This window comes from Vombatus ursinus, unplaced genomic scaffold, assembly GCF_900497805.2.
Source record: "Vombatus ursinus unplaced genomic scaffold, bare-nosed wombat genome assembly UNPS02011700.1, whole genome shotgun sequence".
NCBI classification, from domain to species: domain Eukaryota; kingdom Metazoa; phylum Chordata; class Mammalia; order Diprotodontia; family Vombatidae; genus Vombatus; species Vombatus ursinus.
This window is the reverse complement of record NW_020951478.1, coordinates 2,958,191-2,983,581: the sequence shown is the minus strand read 5'-3', so window position 1 is coordinate 2,983,581 and position 25,391 is coordinate 2,958,191.

The following is a 25,391-nucleotide window of genomic DNA, read 5'->3' as shown; positions in this document are numbered from 1 at the left end:
GGTGTTCTGTGGCCAAGTTAGTTAAAGAAATGCTATTCCATGAACTGTGATCATTAAAAAGTTGCTAGAACAAATGACTCAAGTTCCACATGCTTAGTATCATGACTGACATTTCATTTTTTTAAAATTTTTTTAGAAATTTAAATGTACTATAAAACTGGAGTTAGCTGGAGACCTGTGAGCTGGATTCAGTCCTGCAGTGTTAATGATGCCAGACTTGCTGGTTCACTGACCTCATCACTCACTTTACCTCACTCTGCTTCACCTTCCATAACCACTGGCTATACTACTAACCTTGACTATTAGCTAGGAAATGTGTACTATTGCTCAAAAGGGGAATCGTATGAGACAACTATGTAACTGCTATTGTGGGAAAAAGTCACCAACCCACAACCTCAAAGCTTAGTGATGCCCCGATGACAAATGAATAAATAAGGGACAGGACATTTATTTGTTTTAGTGTTGTTACCTGAATACAATATACCTTCCCCCATATCTCTGACATGCTTCCCTAAATCATTATTTGTTTGTTATTTTAATTTTTAAAATGTAGATAAAATTTTAAATCAGGTAATGACAAATTATACATACCAAACTTGAGTAAATATTAAATTCAATTAATTCACATGTTGAGGGCATTATGTTATCCTAATGCATATGATTACACATTCAGCCTGACTCTTTGAAGCTTAGTACAATATTCTAGATGTTTACACTAGGTAATAATAATGATGATGATGATGATGATAACATAACAATAGTTTGCCTTTGTACATTGTTTTAAAGTTTGCAAAGTACTTTACATAAATTATCTTATTTACTCCTTACTGCAACTCTGAAACAGGTGACATTGTTATCTTTGTTTTACAAAAGAGAAAATAGTCTCAGAGAGGTCTAGTGATTTTCCCAATCACACTGCTTGAACTCAGATCTTCTTGATTCCAGATCTAAAACAATGTCTACTCTACCACATAGTATGTTAAGAAGTGAAAGAATCAGAACAAAATTTATTTTTCAAATATTGTACTAAAGAGTATAACTCAACAATTTCCCCACCCCCACCCCTTGCAGACCTACAAAAATATAGAATCATACTCAAGGTTTCACATTCTTTCCACCATAATACAAATTATGTTCTTCCCCTCTTTTATAAAAATTAATTTTATTTGTTTTTTTGTTACATTTTAAGTTCTGAACTGTTTCCTTTCCTCCCCACCCACACTAGAGAAGATCACCATTTGACAATATAAAACCATATTAAGTATACTTCTATTTATCAGTTCTTTCTCTTCATTCATAGGTCCTTTGTAGTTGATTTGAGTATTTATAATACTCAGAATAACTTAATCATTCACAGTTGTTCTCTGAAAAGTATTGCTGTTACTAATACAACATTCTCTTGGTTCTGCTCATTTTGCTCTTCAAATTGTGTTCTTAATAGCACAACAAGCTGACCATAACTTCTCATCCATCTCCACTTCACCTCCACCCCCCCCCCCAGTCAAAGGGGTAATTGAAATTGTAGATTGAAACAGAAACAATAGTTTTAGGACTCTGTGGGGTGGGGTATTGGTAGGACGAAATGGGGTAGAGACTAGTGAAGGGAGAAATTGGTTGAAGACATTTGATAACTACATCTACATAATGTGAAATGAAGACAGTAATCTACAATTAAAGTGAAACCCTGTGATGTGATGATTAATTTTGCTGATTTTTTTTCCTATTTCTCTTTTTTCCTTGTTGAAACTTTTTTTTATTAAGAGATAGCTCTCTGAGCAAGGAGAGAGGGAGGATATAGGAGAAATTAAAAATAAAAGATTATCAATAAAAATCTATTCAAAACTATCAAAGGCAAAATGAAGGCTATTCTTCTATAGGAGGAGGCAGTAAGACAGAGAGGGAAGGTTAAATGGAGTAGGGCCAGGTTACTGCAGCTGTGTGGGCCTGACCCAAGTCATTAATAACAATTCACTTTGGTTTGATGTTCAACACACAAGGCCTCAGGCTGGGAACACATTTTTTAAAAAAATGTTTAATGTTTCCCAACATTTGGCAGGGCTTCTTGTTAGACTTTTTCATGTCAGCTATTCTAGGACCTTACAGTCAGTGAATTTTCCACCTGTAAATTTTCAAACAAAGCTCAGAATTAAAGAACTTGCCAGGATTTAAGTAGAGTTTGAACAAGACCACTAGTCATACTGACACATAAGAAGATAAACAAAAGCAAATGAGGGGTGAATGTTCTATGATTCAAGCTTAAACCAAATTGTACAAAATCCCAGACAAATGGTCCTCTAGTCTTTGCCTGAAGACCTCCAATGAAGGGAAAACCACTGCTTCCTGAAGCATCTCATTCTACTTTTGAACAGCTTTAATTGTGAGGAAATTTTCCCTTACTTACATTTCCTTACCTGAAAGGAAGGAAGGGAGACAGGGAAGAAGAGAGGGAGGGAAGATGGAAGGAAAGAAAGGAGGAAATAAATGAGGGAGTGAAGGAAAAAAAGGAAGAAGAGAGCAGAAGGAGGAAGAGATAAAGGAAGGAAAGGAAAGAGAGAGGGAGGGAGGAAAGAAGGGAGAGAGGAAATGAGGGAAAAAGGAAAGAAGGAAGAGAGGGAAGGAGGGAAAAAGGAAGAATAGGAGAGAGGGAGGGAGAGAGGAAGGAAGGAACAAGGAAGGAAAGGAAGGAAGGAAAAACTAATGAAACAAACCCTTTGTAATCAAAGTGAAAAATGGTACCTACCTTCAAGGAAATTATGTTTTAACAGGAGAAGACAGCACATTAAAGAGGACATGATTTTGAAGTCCAGAAGTCAGGAACAGAACAATGGAGGTGAGGCTTGGCCTTTCTACAAAACTGAGGCTTAAAGAGGAAATCATCAATAGGAGAAGGGGGTTGGCTTTACAGAGAGAACTTCCATGTGGAAAAAGCTACAGGGATGGTTAGGTATTCTAAGGTAAACTTATGCACTGAGGGGAGTGATGGGATGAGAGAGTATGGTTTTGACTCTAGAAGGCAAGAACAGGACTGGGAGTAGAACAAACGCCAGTCTGAAATTCTTCCTCATCTTGATCATCCTCCTTTAGAGGTCCTTCAGTTTATTAGTGTCTTTCCTGAAATTTGGCATTCAAAGCTAAACAAAATATGTCACATGTAGTCTGATCAAGACAGTAAAATGGAACTATCCCTAACCTATTCCCAATCTCAATGCAAACTCAAGATCTCATTAATGCCAATAGCCTAAACATTTCTGGTAGAGGCAGACTTAGTTGCTCATGTCTAAGGCTCATTGCGGGAACCCCCATATTCCCCATACTTCAGAAACTCTTGTCAGCACAATCCATGAGCTCCCTCACCATACAAGTGGAAGACGCTGATTTTGTCCACTCACATGAAAGGAAGGGGGCGCTGGAAATGTATTATCTTCTTACTAGTTTCTGATCCTAGGTTAGTTGGTTCTCAAATTGATGTCCAAAATACTCTTTCCATCTTCCCACAATGATGAACAAAAGTATTGTATGTTCATCAAGACCAAAAGGAAAACAGAGACAAAGGAGGAAATGGCAGTGGAGGCCATTATTTATTGTTGTTCTGGGTCTGAAACAAAGAAGATTGTCTACTCAGGACAGGGATCCAGTGCGGTGCACCATATAGCTACTGATACAAAGAGACTGAGACCCCTTTGCAGCCCATACTTAGGGCTGTACCAGCCAGTCAAGAGAGAAGAGTCAGAAAGTGAATGACAGGGGAATATTCTTTTTAGCTGAAACATCACATATTTCAAGAGGAAACATTCACAATAAAAACTCAGAACTTAGGCAGATAAATCAATAGAGAAAATACAAAAATCTTGATGAAATATGAATAATAAATACTCAAGGAAATTATAAAGCTTTTGTAACAATTTAAGACATAAAGGAAGTGTGTGAAGAAATTAAGAATTTAGTCGACTCCCCAAAGAGTGTAGAACAAGAAACCTCAGAATGGATCAGAAGAGAAAGGAAATCCATTAAAAAAAAAACTGTCTCTCTTAGACTTCTGCTCAAAATTCTTCATTCTGCACTCAGATAGAGTCTAGAAGTCTAATCCCTTTCCTCCCTCAAAAATGTGATTGTGACACATTTAAAATTAATTTGCATTATTTATACATTCTCTATCATTTTCTTAAGACCAGACAACCAACACAATAACAAATCAAACCTTAATACGTAGCACTTGCCAATTTCTGAGGTATAAATGTTCACAATGAATATTTAACAATCAACTCTCAGAAGATGATTCAAGTTGCTCCAACACACCATCACATACCTGCTTTCCACCATTATCACACTTCAGGTATTTGAGTACCATTGCAATATATCCCCTATATCATCCTATCTTCAAACTAAAAATGCTCAAGTTCTTCAACTTATCTTCAAACCCTTTAATATCCTGATTGCCTCCCTCTAGACACACTCCATCATGTCAATATCCTCCAGACTATAGTTCCTTGATTTGATCGCAATACTTTATATGTGGGATGACCAAGGCAGAATACAGTGGGACTATTACTTCCCTCATTATAGAAACTACCCTCCTATGAATGCAGCCTAATGTCACATTTAGTTTTTTAGTATTTCTTATAGTACTGTTGACTTAATATTGAGTTTGAAATTCTCTAAAGCCCTTGGGGATTTTTCATATTAATTGTTTACTAGCAAAATTCCTCCTATCTTATATTCATGCTGTTGATTTTTTAACAAAATGTGGAATTTCTAATTTGTGAATATAATAATAATAATAATGTTACATTTATGCAACACTTTGAAGTTGCAAAACATTTTACAAGAATTATCTCATTTCATCCTCAGCACAATCCGGGATGTAGGTGCCATAATTATGCCCAATTTTCAGATGAAAAAACTGAAGCATGCATTGGTTAAGAGATTTACCCAGAGTCACACAGCTAGTGTGATTTGAACTCAGGTCTTTCTGACTCTAGGTCCAGTACTCTACTCACTGTGCCACTTTCTTACTCCTATGAGTTACCATCTTGTTAGATTTGGCCAATATACCAGCACTTTAGGTTCTCAAATCTAAATTTGTCCTCCAGCATATTGGTGATGTGAGCCCTACCAAATTTATGTCATTCACAAATTTCTGAGCCTCATATACTTTCTTCTGATTCATTTATATAAACACTGAATAGAACAAGGATAAGGTGAGCAATTGTTTCAGTTCCCAAATTTAAGTCTAAAAAACAGTGGGGCTCCATGCATATACCTTCCATACTAGCTCAGCAGAGGACAGTGAATAAACAAGCTATTTGTTTGGTCCAAGGCTTAATCATATATACTTATAGTTATTTATCAAAGTAATGCCTTGAAATAGCCAACTCCTCTTCCAAAGCTTCAGCACTATTTGAGCCTGTGTAGGAGATAAGAACTTAGGATAGGGCTCTGGCAAATGACCACTTGGCACCTTCCCATCTCTATTCTGAAGCTGAAGTGTAGATCTTAACTGTCCCACAGGCCAGTCTGTGGCCATGGAAGGACTAGTATTTCTGTAACCATATTAACGTCTTTGGGGTTTAGAACCATGCTGTCATTTCTTCTCTCACCATTGTTAGTAATGAGATTCTTAGTCTCAGATATGGAAACCAAGGTAGTTCTCAGAGGAGGAACTGTTCCCTTTTGGTTTCCCACTGAAGATTTCCTTATAGCCAGGCATCCAGGAAAAGTGAATTTGTAAGAAATGGGTGAAGAGAATGGCAGGTGCTCCTTGAAAGAGAGCAGGATTCCTCAATCAAGAGATAAGAATCTACAGATAGGTAGGACCCCAAGCCTCATCTGACACATACTCAACAGGAAACAGGGTCACAGAGCATTAAGAGCTGAAATGGACTTCAGTGATTTCAGTTGCCCAAGGTTACAGAGATATAGGTGATGGAGTCAGGTTTTGAAGTCACATCTGAGAGCCCAGTGCTTTCATTACACTGTGATGGTTTCTAGTTCTGGTGCTGCCAACCATCCAGCTGTGTGACCATGGCAACTTTCCTAACTTCTCTAGGTATATTTCATCTAGATGAAGAATTTGGACTAAATATGCAAGGTTTCTTTCAGTTCTAAAATTCTATGATGCTAAGCTAGTTGCTGCAACCATATGAAGGCACTAGACCTTCCTCTTCCTACAATGTGATCACAAAGCTTCTGCAAAATAAAAAAATAGCTCTTCCTTACAAGATTGAGGTTCTCTAAGGTATGAGTAACCCTACCTATCTGCACTAAGTAGACTTTAGGTGATCTGGGCTTAAGAAGGTGGGCTAACTGCAAATATTTTCTAACTTCATGAGCACAAAGTAGGTTCTCTGGGATTTCTTGGTATTCTATATCCTCAATGTGGGAGTTCCCTAATTTTCCTTTTCATTTCTGCCTCTACCTAGATACTTGTTACATGATCAACATTGCTGTTCTCTGGAGTAAGAAGGTGGGCTAGAAACTCTTGCACCAGAACTCCTGTTATGGAAATTTTTCACTTTTTATTATTATATGAAACAATGGTAGTTTAAAAAAATCAACCATACTGCTAAAAATCAGTGGAAAGAAATCACTGAGACAATAGTAGTGGCTATTTTAATATTTTTTAATTGAAGGCTATAAATACAAATAAAGATAAATACATGTTGATACAATAAAAAAGAACAAGGACAAGGATAGCTAGGTGGTGCAGTGGATAGAAATGCAGACCTGGAATGAGGAAGATATGAATTCAAATACAGCCTCAGACACTCACTCACTAGCTGTGCGTCCCTGGGCAAGTCAGTTAACCCTGTTTGCTTCAGTTTCTTTATCTATAAAATAAGCTGAAGAGGGAAATGTCAAAACACTCTAGCATCTTTGTCAAGAATACCCAAATGGGGTCACAAAGAGTCTGAAACAGCTGAAAAACAAAGACCGTTTACTGACTCTATCAAAAAAGAAAATTGATTTTCTTGGGCATAATGTCTTAATGAGCACATGCTGGTGGCAAGGAATCAATATTTTCTTTTCTAAGGACTTACAAACTATCTGTTTAATAATTGTTTCTAGGATTGTTGAAGAGGTTGAATTCAAACTCAGTTTATAGTTGCCAGCCTCAATCTTGATCCTACTTGTGAAAATCAGGATAACATTTTTTTTCTGAGTACAGTTTTTCATGTACCATTCCTTCCCCATCCCCCCCTAGGATTTCTCAGAGATTACCTACAATGGTTATGTGATCAACTCTGCAAGGTTTTCATTTTTTTAATACCACAGAATGCAATTTACCTGGAACTAATTTTATTAGAGTATCTAAGTACATGATCAGTGCCATTTTACTTTCTCCCCATTGATCAGTTATGAAGTAGGGATTCATTCCTCTTTTTATAATACTCATTTGATCTTTTCTGATTTAAAGATCACTCTCCTTGATGGAAAAGGCATATATAAGCTCCACATCTTCTCTGGCTCATCTGTTCTCATTATTCCATCTTCCCCCAGTGGTAAATACCTAGCATTTTCTTCTTCTTCTTCTTGGTCTAAACATAGCCCTAAGCACAGCTAAAACAGCCTTTATTATCCTTAGCATTTTTCCTCAAGTCTCAACTCACTCGAGGAAGAATTGTGCCATTATTTTGTATTCATTCTCTGTTATGTGCCCCTCCTTCTATCTATTACATGTGTACTTTAAAAGTATGAGCTCATTCAGTGAAACCTCATGTGTGAAGAATGTCTATTGTCTAGACTGTGACATTATAGATACACAAGACCATAAATCTTTTAACTAACCCGCTTTCAGGTTATTTTACCTGAGAATTACTGGCTATCTCTTCTATTCCGGTGAATCTTTCTCTGTCATGCCTGCTATCCACCATTGTCTTTAGTATTTCAGTTTTGTCTGGGCATTATTCTACCTTCATCTGAAATTTCAATTAAAAACACCAGACAGAGGGACAGGTCTTGAAAACATCTGAGGTCCCTTGCAGCTCTAAGGCAATGACTTATGATTAGGTCAACAAGTGCCCTGCTAAATTTTTTCTTGTGAGATGATGATTTGCTAAATAGTTATCCAATATATTTGCAACATTGCTTTTGGTTAGACAATTTCATATTTCTTCTGTTGTGGGCCCCAATTATATTAATAACAATCTTTAGGGTGAAAATTAAATTTAGTTTTATCAGGTCCAATAAGTGACCTGTTCTTTTCCTTTTCTCAATTCATAGACAGATGTCTACCTCCTGACTTAGATATACACATGCACCTTATTCATTTAAAATGTCCCACATTGGTTTACTCATATTATTTATGGGTCAGAGATATTGTAAATATAAATTTTAGATAACTTAGTCAAATGCATTCTTGGCCACAAGAATGGAAATTTCTTTTAAAACATCTTCATAATTTTGGCTAATACTTTAATCTGCGTCAGAATATTTAAAAGACAACTCGAGAGTTCTAGAACTGAAGTTGTATGACTATTCAAAGTGACCATAGAAATGGTTGGCATTAGGCCCTGAGGATGCTTTCAGTCACTATTCTTTCTCTCCTCATAAGACAGATACACTGATCTCCATAACAATGGTTGTCATAACAAAACCAGCAAATACAGTTCACTTCATCATATTGAAATTTAAACAATGCAAACCAATGTATCTAGATCCTTACTGATGGTATAAATGGCTAATTGATAATTTGACAGCATTCATCAGTTTGTACATTGTTAAGAGAGTGAAAAACCAACAATTTGAGAGCATAAAATGAACATGTGACATGCACTCTTTTTCATAAAGTGCAAATAATGTCATTTATCATATTTTTGATTCTATAGTGGTTCCTTAAAATCATCCATTTTTATTTTCTTTTAACAAAAATAGAGTCCTATGTGGTGATAAAATTAATTGATCTTTGGAAATATCTAAATCATAATTGTGTATGAGTATATAATCTAAAATGATATTACTTCAAAATATATAGTTATCACAAAAGAATTGCAGCACACACACTTTTAAGAAGATTCAGTACCCTAATAATTGCGTAACTTAGCAATTCCTAAAGTTGGGAAGAGAGTAGTCTACCATACTTACACTTGTCTTTCCCTTTAAAATATAAGACTTGTCCTAGTCTTATATCTCTTCTTCCTTTCACAACCAAAATCCCCCAAAGGTCTTCTATACTGGTTATCTCCATTTCCTCCCTTCTTACTCACTTTGCCAGTCCCTTACAATTTGACTTACTACCCTGATACAAGAATGAAACCTCTCTAAGGTTATTAAAAATCAATTTAACTATTTATTCTAATGGACATCACAATCCAATCTCATCATAGTAGTCCTCTCTGCAGCTTTTGACACTGTCAAGATACTCTTACCCTTCCTGGATACTTTCTTTCTTTGGCTTGATAATATTTGTTTCTTGGTTCTCCTCTTATTCACCTGACCTTTCCTTCTCAGTTTCCTTTGCTGGATCATCATTCATGTCTTGTTCAATAATAGTGGACATCTCCTAAGGCTTGGTTCTGGGACTTACTCTCTTTTCTCTATATATTTTCTCTCTTGATGATCTCACTGGTCCCATTGTTTCAAATATCCCTTTAGTAATGACTCCCAAATCCATGCCTTTGGCTGTAATCTCATTCTTGAACCCCAACCCTATATCACTAATTGTCTATTCATTGTCTCCACCCAGATGTCCTACTTTTTCAATAATGGAATTAATTTATTTCTTCCCAAATAGATTTCTTCTCTTAATTTCTCTATTTTTATCAATTACAACACCATCCTTCTGGTCACCAAATTTCATAAACTTTGTGTCATCCTTGACTCTTCTTTTTCTATATCTATATTACCTTCTATATCCTATCAGTTGCCAAGTTTTATTTATGCTACTTCTATTCTCTCTTTGCCATTCATACAGCCTCTACTCTAGCTCAGATCCTAATCACCCTGTGCCTAGAATATTTTTATACTCTGTAGTTCAATGGACATCCAGTTCTATGACAATGGATGTATATTCATCCATTTAGTTTTGTGTGTGTATGTGTGGATGGATGTATGTGTGTGTGTGTGTGTGTTGTTGTTTGTCCTTCATTCTTGAAGAGGACCATGACATCATGGAGATGATACCATGACATGCAAATGCATTGGATTTAAGTGAAGAGGACTGTGCAAAATCACCAGCCTCACTTTCTTCTCTGGAGCCATCTGGGTCCAGTGGCCAGATACATATCAAGACAACTAGAGAGGGCTATGTATGTAGTAAAGAAAGCAGCAAAGAGCCAGGAGAGGGGAGGACACTCACAGTTGACTTGCAGTTATCAAAAGAAACTATGGGGGCAGGTAGGTGGCACAGTGGATACAGCACCGATCCTGGAGTCAGGAGGACCTGAGTTCAAATCCAGACTTAGACACTTGACATTTACTAGCTGTGTGACCCTGGGCAAGTCACTTAACCCTATTGCCTAGCCAAAAAGAAATAAATAAAAGAAACTATGGAGATCAGAGACAGCTAAGAGAAAGGAAAACAAATAACAAAGAAAAGAATAGCACAGCAGCTTGGGGAAAGTTATTGAAGGAAAAAGCCAAGTTTATCCACCTCAGTAGCCCCTGATGGCATCATTATTTTATAGTACATTGGAATGATTAATGTGTACTTTAAATCAACAATAAAGCATTACATTATATTTTTTATATGTTGTTTGATAAGACAGGAAAGGGTAAGACTTTTTTTAAAAATTCAATTAAAAAAATCTTACTTCTGTAGTCACATTTAGAGGGATAAGAGAGAGAGAGAGAGAGAAAAGAAGAAGAAGAAGAAGAAGAAGAAGAAGAAGAAGAAGAAGAAGAAGAAGAAGAAGAAGAAGAAGAAGAAGGAGGAGAAGTGAAATCAGGAGGGAGAAAAAAAAAGATTTTATGGAATAAGATTATGATTCTAGAAGGCAATATATGATTTTGGAGGGAGTTCAACTAAAAAAGAAAGGACTGGCTAATGACAGTCCAGTTCTTAAATCATGCACAATATTCTCTGCTTGGTATCAACCCACATGGAAACTTGTTGATCCTGCTTCCAGAAGTTCATGATGGAGTGATGGCTTTTTTTACTTCCCTGATGAGAATGCACAGATATTCTCTGCCTGTTTCCTGTCAGCTTACCACATGCTGATGAAAAGCCTTTTAACTAGCTGCTGGATTAGAACTGGGTGTGCATACAAAAGGCACACACATATAAAATTGAAATCTCTCTCTGGTGGCTTCAGCATGAAAGAAATCCTGTGAGCCTCTTGTTGGGAAGAGAGGTAGGAGCAGTGACAATAGCAAGTGATGCTACAGCTGGCTTATTTCCCCACCTACGCACCATGTGGCTATGAATGCATAGCATATCTTTCTGTCCTTATTATGTCTATTCTTTCCTGATCTTAAGTGAATTAAGAATTGGAGATGGAATGATCCAGATTATGATTTTGTGTGCTTCAAAAGTTCTTAAGTATATTATATGCTAAAATATACACTTTAATCCAAGAATTCTTTGTCTGCAGTCTGTAAATTAGGTTTAAAAAATATTTAACCATATTTCAATTTCATTTACAATCCTATGTATTCTATTTTATACAGTATTTATTTGAGCAACTGGGGTAAAATAATAAGTGTCTGAGGCCAGATTTGAACTCTGGTCCTCTTGACTCCAGGGCTAGTGCTCTATCTACTGTACCACCTAGTTTCCTCAATTTTATGCATTTAAAAACATTATTCTAAGAAAGGTCGCATAGGACACTGAACTGGCTTCATAAAACTAGAAACTTTGAACTACCAATGGGAGTCCATGATACAAAAAAAGTTTTAAATCCTTTTTTTTCCATGTTTCTGACATATGTCTTATATTCCATTGGGAAGTCCAGAAAACTGAGCTTGAAATTCCTTTTTTGCCAAAGCAGTTTTTTAGCACAATGGGATGGCTAGCACTACTGTATCCACCAACTAAAAATATAGTTTGCAAAAGAGTGAATGGGTTAATTGTGCTGCGTGATTTATAATGTATACATAGCCATGTATCATAACAGAGTATAGTTGACGTTGGCAAAAATCTGAAAGTATTTCAAAAATAATATTATCTTGGTTGATCTAATAATGCATTGAAATTGTCTAACAAACTACAATTACAAATATAGTTCAATAGAAACAAGACAATGAATGTAATAACAAAATTGGAAGTTGGTTTGTTAAACAAAAAAATGGTTTTAAAAGCAGGCTAATTCACATAAGACAAATATGTAGCCCCATTAATCTCTCTTGATGGCACAATTACGTCTACACCAATCACATTGTATTACCCTGGAGGTAAGAAATCATCTTTGGATCACAAAATGTACACAGAGTCATAGAATATCAAAGAACCTTTGAGGTCATATGATCTAAGCTATGTATGATCAGGAATCTCCTTTATACTGTCCCTGACAAATGGTCAAGTCTCTGCTTAAAGACTGCCATCCTCCCTACATTCAACTTTTTAACAGTATCAGTTATTAAAAAGTGTTTTCCTTCAAAGGGCCTGAAATCTGCCTCCGCTACCTAATGGTGCTAGTTCTACCCTTTGAGATCAATGGGTATGAGTATAATCCTTCTTTTCTATGACAATCCTTCAAAACTTGCTGATAGTTATCATGTCCTACCTCCACTACTCTCCCCCAAGTCATCTCTTCACTAGGCTAAATATAAAATCATAATCCCTTCATAGCATGTCATGTATCATAATCCTCAAGGTAATCCGGGACCTCAGAGCTCATTAGGTACAACTTATGCTTGGAAATTAGTCATTCCTCCCTCATTTGATTAACTCTAATGGGGGCAGCTAAATAGCTCAGTGGAAAGAGTGATGGGGCTGGAGTCAGGAAGACCTGAGTTCAAATCCAGCCTCAGAAACTTATTAGCTGTGTGACCCTGGCCCAGTCATTTAATGTGTTTGCCTTAACCCACTGGAGAAGAAAATGACAAACCACTCCAGTATTTTTGTTAAAAAAAAGTCCCATGGACATTATGGTCCACAGGGTCACTTCTGAACAACAATGAAGGGGAAGCCATTATCTCCTTGGGTGTTAGGGATTAAATTAAACATTCATTAAGTATTTTCCTTGTACTAGGCACTGTATGAAACCTGGGAATACAAATATAAGCCACAAGAAAGATAGGCTTTGCCCTCAAGGAGTTTACATTCCATTAGAGGAAAACAACACACATATAGGAGTTGTAAATGGGGGTGGAAAAGGACTTTGGAGAGGCAGGAGTTGAGCTGGGATAGAAGTGTGCACTTCCTCAAATGGAGATCCCAGGGAGGAACACAGAAATGAGAGAAGCAGGTCTCCAAGATGGTGGTATCTTCAGCATATCATTTAACCTATTTCAAATTCACCTATGCCTCCATCCAAATCATTAATAGGAATACTGTTTAAAAGAGTGCCATGGCAAACCATTTCATTTTTGACTGACTCTAATTGTTAGGAAGTTTTGCTAAAACTAAATCTGCTTCTCTGCAAATTCCACCAATTTTTCTAGCCCTTCTTCCTTGGGCCAAGCAGAACAAAGTTAATCCCTCTTCTACATGAAATATCCCACTATACTTAGTGCAATAACAGTAACAACAATAATAGCGAGAAGTTTATTGCACTTTCAGATTTAGAAAGTGTTTAGTATGGTATCTCATTTGAATATCCCAATAACTCCATGAAGTAAATTATATTATTATTATTATATTTCCATTTTACAAATGAGGAAACATAGGCTTATGTGTTATCAGTTATAAACTTCAAAACTCTAAAGACAGTCACACCAAAATGGACTGGTAGACCATGACACCCTACAACTATCATTTACTTCTGTCATTGCTCTGCTTTTAGACAGGTTCTCTCACTACATTCATCTGAGGGGAATCTTGTTGTCAGAAAAGTCTATATCTGATAGAAGCTGAGAGAAATCAAATGACTTGCCCAAGGTCACAAAGCTAGTGTCTAAGGCAAGATGTGAACTCTACTCCTCCTGATTCTAACTCACATGCTCTGTCTACCATGCCATCTATCTGCCTTCTCAGGTTCAATATTCCCAGAGCTTTCAACAAAGCTTTTCATGATTGTGGGCTCTAGCCTGTCACTATCCCAAACAACTCATGTAAGCTCGCAGTTCTTCATGACCTTCCTAAAACGTGGAATCCCCAAATTGAACATAATACTCCAGAAGGGGCTTGAGCATGGCACAGTACAAACAGTCATCTACTTGCTCCAGATATTATGCCACTATTAATTTACCCTGGATATGCATTAGGTTTTTTTTATTCTCATTTCATACTGTTGATTAATATTGGACTTATTTTTTGGACAGCCTCTAACACTGCCCATCCTCCCAGATATTTTAGCACAATTTTTTTCTAGCTAAACTTTGCCCTCTAGTCTTTGTAAATTTAATATTTTGAACCAAAGTGTAAGACTTTGTATTTATCCCTGGTAAATGTAATCCTATTATATTTAATTATTTTATCCTGCTGACCAATGTATTAACTATCCTTTCTAGCTTTATGTCAATTGCATATTTGAATACCATGACCTCCTAACACAGTATTTGGCAAATACTGGTCAATTCATATATGCTTGTTGAGAAGACACTGATACAAATGTTTAAAAGCACAGGGTCACTCACTCTCCAGGTTGACATTAATCACCATTCATTGTCTTATCATTCAACTAGCTCTGAATCTCCCTAACTTTACTATCAACTTGCTAACATCTTTTCATCTTATTCAAATGAACACTGTGAAACTTTATCAATATCCCTCCTGAAGTTCAGGTATGCTGAATTTATATAATTCCTCATATCTTTCAAGACACCATGTCAAAGAAAGAAATTAAGCTAGTAGGACATGACTTTAATCCGTGTTGGCTTGTAGAGATCATGTCTTCTCTTCATAAATGCTTTTGTGTTTAAAAGCATTTTTTAAATTTCTAAAACTTGAGTCCTTTCTTCATAGAATCACAGAACCATAGAAATTGTCAAAGTTGAAGAGACTTTAGAGATCATTGTCTATCCCTCTACTTTTACAGATGTCTTCTAAAAGTCAACAATAGAACATAAATAAAATTTAGGACATAAAGATTGATTTAGCTCTTTCAAAATGGAAATTCTTGTAATAAGACAAAACAGTAGACATCCTATTTAAAGAACTAAATTCTTTCAATCTTAAAATTTTTGTTATGAATGAAACAAGAAGACAAAGGGAATTTTTAACTAAATGGAAGGATGGCATATAGATTTTCTTTGGGAAGGGCAATCAAAAGAGGTGGCAGACCTGTCACATGAGAAAATCATATCTCCAATGACAAAAAGAGACTTCATTTCTTCAGGCATTTATTCATCTCAAATATCAGTGCCCATGTCACATATTTGAAAAAGAAAAGATGGAGTATGAAGCACATCTATAAAAGTAGGTGGGAAATATGGAGGTCACTAAATGAAAAGGTAAAGAGTTTCTTTTATATTTTAGAGATAATGGGAAATCATGTAAGATTTGTGAAGAGTTGAATGATATGACCTGTATTTTAAGAATATAGGGTAGACTTGTATATTTTAAGAATTTTAACCTGGCAGTATGTGGAAGATAGATTATAAAGGAAAGGGACTGAAAAGAGGAAAAACAATTAGCAGAGTGTTTCAAAACTTCACATAAAGTATGATAAGGACTTCTACATGTGACTTTAGGTAAAAGAATGGGTAGAAGAGATATTACGGAGGTAGAATTGATAGCATTTGGCAGCTGATTGGATAAATGAGGTTAAAATGAAGCATTAGAATATTTTAAATAATGTGAATGTGGGTAACTAGAAACTTCGTAATGTCTTCAATCACCTTCAAAAAATAGGAAAGTTTGGAGGAGACATGAGAGAGAAGAATGGAGAGGGAAAAGAAATAGAAGAATAAGCAGAGCACAAGAGTCACAAGAAGCAGAGGATCAAAGACATGAAAGTCTTCTACTTAAGACAGCTAACTTCTGTTGGTGGGCTGGGAACTTGTTAATTGGAATAGAGGAATTGCTTTGCTTATTGGCTGGAAAGAGTTTGGCTCATCTTCTGGGAGCACGTTTGAAGAGGATTGAATCCTATTTTGGGGGCAAAAAGCTACATGGACTTATCACTCTATAATGCTTTTCATAGGGTGAGAAAAGGGAAACCTTTCATAAGTGCCAACACCACTCTCTACTATCCCTCTCTGTCTTGGGGGGAGAAACAGGGAGACAGACAGGTTTAGTAAGGAAGTACTCACTTAAAAAGTAAGTCTATTTTTGATGTATTGAATTAAAAATGCTAATAGATCATCTTAGTAGAGATGGCCAGTAAGTAGGTGGTTGATGCTATGAGACAGGTTCAAGAGAGAACCTGAGGCTAGATACAAAAATTCGGAAGTTGTTTGCATAGAAATGATCATTGAACCTATAGGATCTGATGAAAGCACCAAGAAATGGAGACCAGAGAAAGAGAAACTGAAAGGCCAGCAGTGACAGAACCTGTAGAACAACTACAACTTCTGGACAGGAAATGAATGAAGGTTCAGCCAAGGATATTGGGAAGGGGTGTCAGAAAGGCAGAAGAACTGATAAAGAGTAATGACACCAAAAAACCTAATGAGGAAAGAATATTCAGGAAAAGGGACTGAAGAACAATGCCAAAATCTTCAGGGGTCAAGTAAAATAAAGATTAAGAAAAACTCATTAAATTTAGCAGTTGAGAAGGTTGGTAAGCTTGAAGGTAGTAGTTTTAGTAAAAGAAGGGATTCAGATTGTAAGGGAAATACCTAATGGAGGTAAGTGAGTGGCGGCAAATGTACATACAGCTCTTTCTAGGCATTTGGTTATAACTAGGAAAATGAAAGGTTGTACTTTTGATTTTGTTTTTTGCATAAAGAATTGCCCCTTTCATGTATGAATAGTTCGTTGAAAGGAAAAAAAAATTTACATAGGAAAACTGACAAAAATCAGCAAGAGAAGAAACAATGCGTTTTAGATAGAGCATTGAAGAGGGAAACAGATTGTTCTGAGGACAGGTTGTTCTGAGTTGAATGAGAGGCCCAGCAGTGACTGAGGTAACAATAACTGAAGGATATTGTGATCTATCAATTCATTTATGTCACTGTTTTTAGAGTTTTGAGATTTATAACAAATAAGTCGTTAAGTCAAAGAACTAGAGACCATAGGAAATTTATATAAGAAATGTCAGGTTCATACTTAAACGGAATGTTTCTTGAGTTTTATCTCATAAAGTAAAGATGAGTCATTGACCACCAGAAGGTTTTGACTGGAAAGATGTAAGAAGCCAGAGAAAAAGCTACATGAAGAGACAGGGAAAAAAAGAAGAAATAGAAGAATAAGCAGAGCACAGAGGTCACAAGAAACAGAGGATCAAAGATATGAATGTCTTCTACTTAAGACAGCTGACTTCTGTTGGTGGGCTGGGAACTTGTTAATTGGAATAGAGGAACTGCTTTGCTAATTGGCTGGAAAGAGTTTGGTGCATCTTCTGGGAGTGCATTGGAAGAGGATTGAATCCTAATGTGGGGTGAAGAGCTATATGGATTTTTCACTCTACAGGGCCTTTTACGGGGTAAGAAAAGGGAAACCTTTTAGAAGGGCCTATATCACTCTCTACTATCCCTCTCTGTCTTGGGAGGGAGAAACAAAGGGGGACAGACAGGTTTTGTTCTTTTGCTGTAAACTGTACTATGCTGTGTAAAATAGCCTCAAAACTGACTGGACAAAGTTGAATCCCCTGCCATCTGCACATCTGAGGAACTTGGTAGTTCTCTGCCTTCAGAGAACTGTTTGTCACTGAGAGAGTATAGTCACCATCTGCTAATGCTGCTGCTCCCATCTTTCTTCCTATAACTCTACAGCAACACCTTCTTTTTTCCTAGTAGCCAGTCCTTCTCTCCCAGCCATTTCAATTAGTGCATTCTGGCACAGACCATCAATCCTCAAAATTTTTGGGAAACAAGTTTTTCCCCCTTAAAATAGCATGTATACACCATTATTATTCAATATTGTACTAGAAATGCTAGCTATAGCAGTAAGAACAGAAAAAGAAATTGAAGGAATTAGAATAGGCAATATAAGAAAAAAACTTACTCTTTGCAGATGATATAATGGTATACTTGGAGAATCACAGAAAATCAACTAAAAAACTTGTTGAAATAACTAACAACTTTAGCAAAGTTGCAGGATATAAAAACTATATTTTACCCACAAAATCCAGCAGCAAGAGATAGAAAAAAAATCCATTTAAAAATAACTGTAGATAATATAAAATACTTGGGAGTCTATATGCCAAGACAAACCAGGAACTATATGACCACAATTGCAAAACATTTTTCATGCAAGTAACATTAAAGCTAAACAACTGGGCAAATATCAATTGCTCATGGGTAGGCCAAGCCTATATAATAAAAATGACAATTCTACCTAAATTAATTTACTTATTTAGTGCCATACTAATCAAATTGCCAAAAATTATTACATAGAGCTAGATAAAATAATAGCAAAATTCATCTGGAAAAACAAAAGATCAAGGATATCGAGGGAATCAATGAAAAAAATGTGAAGAAATGTGGCATTGCTATACCAGTTCTCCAACTGTATTACAAAGTGGTAATCATCAAAAAATTTGGTACTGACTAAGAAATAGAGTGGTATATCAGTAGAATAAATTAGGTCCACAATACACAATAGTAAATAACCATAATAATCTAGTGTTTGATAAACCTGAAAATCTAAGCTTTGGGGACAAGAATTCAACATTTGACAAAAACTGCTAGGAAAACTGGAAAGCAGTTTCACAGAAAATAGATATAGACCAACATCTACCATATACCAAGCTAAGGTCAAAATGGGTACATGATTTAGACTTAAGCAGTGATACCATAAGAAAATTAGGAGGGTATGGGACATCTTACCTGTCAGATCTATGGATAAGGGAAGAATTTATGACCAAACAAGAGATACAGAGCATAATTTTGATTACATGAAATTAAAAAGATTTTGCACAAACAAAACCAAATACAGCCAAGATTAGAAGAAACCAGAAAACTGGGGAAAAATTTACAATGTCTCTTATAAAGGCCTCATTTCTCTAATATATAGAGAAGTGAGTCAAATTTATAAAAATATAAGTCATTCCCCAATTGATAAATGATCAAAGAATATGAACAGGCAGTTTTCAGATGGAGTAATCAAAGCTATCTATATAGTCATATGAAAAAATCACTAATTACTAAATCACTATTGATTAAAGAAATGCAAATTAAAATAACCCTGAGGTACTACTTTATATCTATCAAATTGGCTAACATGACAGAAAAGGAAAATAACAAATGTTAGAGGGGAGGTAGGAAGATTGGAACACTAATGCACTCTTGGTGGAGTTGTGAAGTGATCTAACCATTCTGGAGAGCAATTTGGAGCTATGTCCAAAGGGTTATAAAATTGTGCATACCTTTTCACCCAGCAATACCACTACTAGATTTGTATCCTAAAGAGGTAAAAAAAAGTGAAAAGGACCTACATGTACAAAAAATTTTAGCATGTCTTTTTGTTGTAGCAAAGAACTGGAAATTTAGGGGATGTACGTCAATTAGGGAATGGTTGCACATGTTGTAGTTTATGATTGTGATGGAATACTACTGTGCTATAAGAAATGATGAGTAAGATGCTTTCAGATAAACCTAGAAAAACTTGCATGAACTGATGCAAAATAGAATGAGCAGAACTAGGAGCACATTACACATAGTAACAGCAATATTGTAATGATGATCGACTGAAAACGACATAGTTTTTCTCAGCAATACAATGAGTCAAGACAATTCCAAAGGACTTATGATGAAAATGCTATCCATAACCAGAGAAAGAACTGATGCAGTCTGAATGCAAGTAGAAGCATACTTTTAAAAACTTTATTTTTTGTGTTTTTGTCTGTTTTTTTTCAGAACATGACTAATATGGAAATAGGTTTTGCATGACAGCACATGATAATCTATATCAAATTGTTTGCCTTTTCAATGAAGGGGGAGGGGATGGAGGTAAAGAATTTGGATCTCAATTTTAAAAAAAGAATGTTAAAAATTGGTTTTATATGTAATTTTAAAAATATTTTTTAAAAAGATAGCACGTATGCTATAGCATACACATGCTTCCTTTCTCCCTCCCTACCACCATTGCAAAGGGATGAGAAGAAGGGGAAAAATAGGCAATCATCAGAGTCTCTTTGAAACATCTAGAAAGGAAGAGCCTCTTGGTATAGGAAACCCTAGAGACACTTGTGGTACTAGAGCAGCCAGGATTTTAGTGCACTTCCCACTGCAACAGAGTTACTCTGTAGTTACTTTATATATTTTTTATATATTTAATTATGGTTAATTTTTATGTATTTATGTAGTTAGATATAACTCTATGTAGTTACTTTTCATATATTTATATTTATTTGTGTACGTTATTCCCTTCCAGTATAATGTAAGTATACACAATGTAAGTGTATATTGCATTATAATGTAAGTATACATATAAAGTAAGTATACTTTGTAGTTAGTTACTTTTTATATATTTATATTTATTTTTCTGTGTACATGTTATTCCCTTCCAGTATAGTGTAAGCTACTTGAGGGTAGGGACAGTTTTCCTTCCTTTTCCTCACAACCCCTTTCCACTTTGGATACTCAGTATCTATTGTAATGGTTGGAACATGGTCTGCACTTAAATACTTGTTAAATTGAATTGAATTCTTATTTTATTTCTTTCTTTCAGTTTATAACATAATGCCTTGCACAAAATTGAAACTCAACAAAAGTTTGTTGACTAACAGTTGAATGAATTACAAGTGTTTTCTGAACATATATTGTGTTGTTCTGTGGGAATTTTTCCTATAGTATTTCTTAAAAGGAACACCTGGTTCAGTATTTTTAGATACAGTATTCACAATTTGCCTCTTTTAATGCATGTTCCATTTTATATAAATCTTTCAGGCCACTGAGGAGAGCAAAAATGGGTCAGTTTACCAAAATATTTCTCTGTCTCCCTCTATCTCTCATTCTGGAATGACTAAATAGGCAGGAATGAAAAATCATAACTACTCCCAGAGTTATTAATTTGTGTATCTTTCCTCCTAAAAGTAATGTTTAAACTTAGTTTCTTTTGTAATTGTGTGTATATATATATACATATATATGTATATATATCTATATCTATATCATACCATGCAAACTCTCTTTTGTCTGGCCAACTCCATCTCTTTTTAGAGCTATAAAGTCTGTAGCTATAAACATAAATTAGGAATTGTCCATTTTCAGAACAAGAGAATGGCGTAAAGAACTATAAATAAATGTGATTTATGCATGAGAGTTGTGCCCAAGCCTTTCCCTGAAGGTCAGGTATGAATGTATACATGTACATATTCACATTTTCCACAGATGTTATAAAAGGAATGAAGGTTGTTTTTTTAATGAGCATGTTGAGGACCTTTGATTCCTGCTATAAAAATATAATGCATAATGATCTTCATACCTGTCCATGTCAATAGATAAATGACAGTAGATAGAAAAATAGAGCATTTATTAAGCACTAACTGTGTACCAGACACTGCACTAAATATTGAGAATACAAATATAAGCAAATGACACAGCACCTACCCTCAAGGAGCTTATATTCTAATATGGGAAGATAACACATAAAAGAGAGTTGGAAGGGGGAGAAATGTATTTGTACATGGAGGCATGCTAGAAATTGTTATAAAGAATAGCTGTGCAATGGATATGGGTAAAATAACTTCAAAATTCCCTAGCAGAGATCAGGGTGGTTCTGTGAGTGGTATCCAAAGTTTTGGTGGGGAGGTGGTAGAGATGATTGAATTGGTAGAGATAGCATGGTTTAAAAGTGGCTTGAAAGTGAAGTGTACCTTTATATCTGGGTAAGAAAAAGCCATGGCTACTCTATCAGATAATGAATGAAGCATGCTGAAGTGGAAAGAGTACTGAATTTGGAGTGAGAAACCTAGCCTTTTGAGCCCCAGCTTTGTTTATATGTTAAATGTGTAAATCTTGAGCAAATTTCTTAATTTCAGTTTTCTTTTCTCCAAAATGGGTCTTCAGCAGGGGCTCAGGGGTAGACTTCCTCCTCTGCTTTGATGCACTTGAAGTGTCCTTCTCATGCTTCTCCTCAGGGATCACTGAGACTAGTGGAGAAGCCCTAGGGCTGGGAAAGCTTTTTCCCCTTCCCCAGGGTATTCCAATCCTTGCTGGAGACCAGACTCTCTTAAATGCCTCCCTCTCCCCTAACAGAGTTTCCTCCTCACAGTTTCAACCTAGCCCTCTCATCTTCCTTTTAACTACTTCTCTTCTTCCCAAGCTGTGGATCTTGGGAAAGTCTAAGAAGCCAGTGAGGGCAAAGCTGGGGCAAAAATACTGTCCCAGAATTAGGAAGGCAGGGGTGTTTCAAGGAAGGCATAGCCTTCCAGTTGAGTGTAGAAGTGGTGATGACCTTTCTTAGCCTTCATCTTTCTCTTTTTTTTTCTTATTTAAATAGTATTTTATTTTCCCCAATTACATATTAAGAAACATTTTTATCATTTATTTTTACAAGATTTTGAGTTCCTGATTTTTCTCCCTCCCCTCCTCTTCTGAAAAAGGCAGGCAGTTTGATGCAATTTATATATGTGCTATCATGTAAAACATCTCTTTATTTGTCACAGTTGTGGAAGAGGAAACAGATCAAAAGGAAATAAAATCATAAGAAAGGATAAAGTAAGTGACAAAAAACATTCTTCGATCTGCATTCTGAGTCCATCAGTTCTTTTTCTGGATATGGATAGCATTTTGCTTCATGAGTCCTTTGTACTTGTCTTGGATCATTGTGTTGCTGAGAAGAGCTGAGTCATTCATAGCTGATCATCACACAATGCTGCTGATACTGTGTACAATGTTTTCCTGGTTCTGGTCATTTCACATTGCATCAATTTGTATGTCTTTCCAGGTTCTTTTTTTAAATCTACCTGTTCATCATTTCTTATTGCCCAATATTTTTCCATTACATTCATATACCATAGCTTGCTCAGTCATTCCCCAATTGATGGGCGTCCCCTCAGTTTCCAATATTTTGCCACCATAAAAAGGGTTGCTATAAATATATTTGACCATGTAGGTCCTTTTCCCTTTTTATGATCTCTTTGGGATACAGACCTAGTAGTGGTATTGCTGTATCAAAAGGAATGTGCAGTTTAGTTGCCCTTTGGGCATATTTCCAAATTGCTCTCCAGAGTGATTGGATCAATTCACAACTCCACCAACAGTACGTTAGTGTCCCAATTTCTCCACATATTGACCAACATCTATCATTTTTCTTTTTTTTTTTGTCATATTAGCCAATCTGATTGGTGTGAGGTATCTCAGAGTTGTTTTAATTTGCATTTCTCTAATCAAAAGTGATTTAGAGCACTTCTTCATATGCCTGTAGATATTTGATTTCTTCATCTGAAAACTGACTGTTCATATCCTTTGACCATTTATCAGTCAGGAAATGGCTTGCATTCTCATAAATTTGACTCAGTTCTCTATATATTTGATAAATGAGGCCTTTATCAGAGACACTTGCTGTAAAGATTGTTTCCCAGCTTTCTGCTTTCCTTCTAATCTTGGTTGCACTGGTTTTGTTTGTACAAAAGCTTTTCAATTCAATATGATCAAAATTATTTATTCTACATTTCATAATGTTCTCTATCTTGTATTTGGTCATGAATTCTTCCCATCACCATAGAACTGACAGGTAGACTATTCCTTGCTCTTCTAATTTGATTTCTTCATTTTCTATGGTATCTTTTAGCAAAATGTAGTCTCCTTACTTTTATATTTTAATTAGGTATATTTTTGCTTTTACTTTCTCTAAGATCAAGATTGCTACCCCTGCTTTTTTTTTTCTGCTTTCAGCTGAAGCATAATAGATTCTGCTCCAGCCCCTTACCTTTACTCTGTGTATCTCTGTTTTAAGTGTGTTTATTGTAATCAATATATTGTGGAATTCTGGTTTTTTATCTACCCTACTATCTGCTTCTGTTTTATGGGAGATTTCATTTCTTTCACATTCACCATTATGATTACTACCTGTGTATTTCCCTCCATCCTGTTCTTCCTCCTGTTTGTCCTCTCTCCCCATTCGTCCTTTCCCACCTCACCAGTGTTTTGCTTCTCTTTACCACTTCCCCTGATTTGCCCTCCCCTATGTCAGTCCCCTCACTTTAGTTAATCTCCTCTCCTCCTACTTCCCTGTTGCGTAAGATAGATTTCTATATTCAATTGATTGTGTATATTATTCCCTCTTTGAGCTAATGCTGATGAGAGTAAGTTTTGAGCAACTTTCATTGTCCACCCTCCCATCTTCCCCTCCACTGTAATAGGTCTTTCTCTGTCTTCATGGGAGATAATTTACCCCCATTCTACCTCTCCCTTTTTTCTGCACCCTTTGTACTCCTCTTTCTCATCCCTTAATTGTTTTTATGTCATTCCCTTAAATTCACCTTGTACCCATATCCACTGTCTATGTATATTCCTTTCATCTGTACTGTTAGTGATAAATTTTTAAGAGGTACGAATATCATCTTCCTCTGTAGGGATGCAAACAGTTTAGCTCTATGAATCCCATATGTTTTCTTTTCCCTTTTTATCTATTTATGCTTCTCTTGGGTTTTGATATTGAAGGTCAACTTTTTGGTTTAGTTTTGGTCTTCTCCTTATGAAGGCTTGAAATCTTTCTGTTTCATTGAATGACCCTTGATGTACTATGCTTATTTTTTTCTGGGTAAGTGATTATTTGTTGTAGTTCTAGCCTAACTCCTTTACCCTCTGGAATATCATGTTCCAGGACTTCTGATTCTTTAATATTGCAGCTGCCAAGTCCTATGTGATCCCAATTGAGACTTCCCAATATTTGAATTATTTCTTTCTGAACACTGTTATTTTTCCCTTGATAGTTCTGAAATTTGGCTATAATTATCCTTAGGGTTTTTTTTGGAGGGGGATCTCTTTCTTGAGGCAAATGGTGGGTTATTTCAAGGCCTATTTTGCCCTCTGGTTCTAGGACATCAGGGTAGTTTTCCCTCATAGTTTCTTGAAAAATGCTGTCCAGGTCCTCCTTTTGATTATGGCTTTCAGGTAGTCCAGTGATTCTGAATTGTCTTTCCTGGATGTATTTTCCAGGTCAGTTGTTTCTCCCATGAGGTATTTTACATTTTCTTCTACTTTTTTTCATTCTTTTGAATTTGTTTGATTGATTCATGATATCTCAGAGTCATTAGCCTCCACTTGTTTAATTCTAACTTTTGTGTATTGTTTTCCTCAAT